This window comes from Pygoscelis adeliae, unplaced genomic scaffold (assembly GCF_000699105.1).
Source record: "Pygoscelis adeliae isolate BGI_AS28 unplaced genomic scaffold, ASM69910v1 Scaffold36, whole genome shotgun sequence".
NCBI lineage: Eukaryota > Metazoa > Chordata > Aves > Sphenisciformes > Spheniscidae > Pygoscelis > Pygoscelis adeliae.
The window spans coordinates 5,382,830-5,385,398 of NW_008824934.1; the positions used below are offsets into that span (position 1 = coordinate 5,382,830).

General features: G+C 44.7%; 1 protein-coding gene across 1 annotated transcript in view; it reads right to left on the minus strand.

Moving 5' to 3' along the window:
- The window catches only part of MINOS1 (mitochondrial inner membrane organizing system 1), a 27,452-nt gene that overhangs the window by 15,672 nt on the left and 9,211 nt on the right, over positions 1 to 2,569 (minus strand). The gene's annotated exons all lie outside the window — the stretch shown is intronic.

Here is a 2,569-nt window from a genome sequence, read left to right on the forward strand (position 1 = left end):
CCGCCCGCCGTTGTCGCGGTTACCGGCGGCGATGGCCGCCGCGCTCGACCTTGGGCCCGGCCCAAAAGCCCGCTTTTCCCCGTAGGACCCGGCCCACCACAGCCCCGGCTTTTCCTGGGCCCTATCTCTTCAGCCAGGGCTCCCGCTGTGTCCTTGTGAGGCCTCGTATCCCTCAGCCTAAGGCAGGATCCCCATCCCCGCGGAGGCCCCCGCCTTGGGCGCACCCCCGTCGACCTGCTCCCCTCAGGGCTCTCACCTCATCCTTGGTAAGAGCTGATTTTTGCTGTAGGGTCCCATCTCCCTCACTGCAGGGTTGGGTATATCCCGCTGGACACGCACTCCCGTGTAGGTTTTCCCTCGCCGAGGCTCACAGAGGTGCTGCGTCCTCCACAGCTCCTGTATCTTTGCTGGTGGTCCTCAACATCTCTTCAGGGCCTGAAAGGAGGTACCGATGTGTGAAAAAAACAGCTGTTGCCAATCCCTGTCGACGTCCCAGGGATCACCTCTTTGACTTAAGGGCAACCTCGGCCCCACACCTTCCTGCTTAACTGGGAAAAGGAACTGAATAACATCAGGAAGAAAAGAATGTCATAGTCAGGGAGTTATTCCATACAATAGGATGCTGATATTAGAGTAAGGAGTTGTGGGAAGGGTTCTCAAGGATTTATGGGTCTTTGGCACATCCTGAAGTGTGCTACAGCATTGTGGAACCAGGAATGTAAGTGTGAATTGCTTCAAACTTACTGTAATTAACTTTATATTGCAAATGTTGCGGAGGCTTTCTGGAAGTCATTCTCCAGCAGCCTTGTGAAAAAATGCAGAGCGTTTTTCAAGTAATAATGTCCCCATTCACATTTGGTAAGGCAATTTTTAGCTGCGATTACTTGTTTTGATTTCTTCAAGTTCTGACAGTTTTTTTTTTATCAAGCTAGAGAGGAGGAGGCTCTACTGCTTTATAAAACTGGAAGTTCTTTACAAAGTCAGTTAAAGACTAAAGCAACAAAGAGAAGTCAAAACTCTTTGAAGTTGGCAAAAATTTTCTGAAGTTATTATTGTTTGTGGTCTTTCATTTGTCTTAAAAGTATAACTGGTTTAGATCTAGAGCAATGATGAAAGATTTTTCCTGTATTTGGTTTAGTTCAACTCCTTCACATATCACTAAACAATCACCTATTACTTTTACTTAGTTAAAAAATCTAAATGGCTTTTTTTAGAAGACTTTTTTGGAAGGCACATGGTTAAACTAAGCCCTTGCAGGTTGAAGACGTTTCCCTGGAGAAGGCAGTTCTTGTTCTTTCTGTAAAGGGAACATCCTTTTCTCCACCCCCTGCAATTTACTCAAATCGGTTTGCATTGCTCCATAGTCGGTATCACAAATAAAACCATGCATCAAGTTACTTATAAAAATACCGACAGGATCAAGCAGTTTTTTCCCTGACTGGATAAAGAAGTGTTTTCTGAAACCACTGACCTAGTGGTACGTCCCAATGTGCCAGCTCCACTCTCCCATTTCCAAACAGCTCTGGAAAATATCAGGAGGGGAAAGATACTTGAAGCCTCCAGACAATTCTTTAATTCCCACCCCCCAAAAAAAGAAAAATTAAATTCCAGAAATCAGTGTTTAAAAACTACCCAGAAATGTGGTCTTCTCTTTGGCAAAAACAAATACCTGGTGCAGGCCCATGTGTAGTCTCACTTCACACTTACTCATTTTCAGACCGTTAGGCTCACTGGAAAGCGCCGTTTCTTCAGGGACGAAGGGAGCGGTGGTGAGCTGGTGGACTGTAAGGCGCTTCATAAAGGGTCGCGTTGCTGCGTAATGGGTCTCAATGTATTTTGACAGCCTTGCGTCAGGAACCTGGTGCATTAAACCCTTTCTAAGGAGATGGAATAGTTCAGTATAATTGTTTTGAACGTCCAGCTTCCTTCTGAGAAATCAGTCTGCTTCTTTTAAATCCCGGAGTCACTGAGCGATCGGAGGGGGCTCTGGAAAACGTTATCCATTAAGGATCTAGAGCACATTCTCTGTACCCCTTCCCCACCCCAGGGAAAAATTAAGGCAGGAGGGAATGTGTCCAAAGACAGCCTTTTCTCTCCATTGCTATAGTTACTTGGCAATTAGACCCTCTCAGTGTAATATTGAGTATTTATTACTGTATGACTCCAAGGCGATGTTTAGAACATGCGGTTTTGAAAAACCTTTTTTGCATTTTACAGCCCAGCATGTGCTGTCCCAGGGTTCCTTCCTTCCCTTCTCCCCTCACACTCTCTTCTCCTTTCTTTACAGTAAATAAATAAATGAAAAAAATAGAGGAGGCTGAAATGAAGCTAGAAAGCTTCAAAAATCCCTGCCTTTCTCTGATGGAAGTCAACTTTTAGTAGGTTCAGACCTCGTATCACCAGTTTTCTTAACTATATACCTGAGTTGTGCATTAAATTAGTAAGACTACTCGCAGACTAAGAGTTAGGCATTCACTTAAATAAACTGCTGGCTAATTTTTCAACAGATGGCCATCAAACAAGCTAGAGGCAGAACTGGGAATCTAAGATTAATAAGTACCACTCTTAT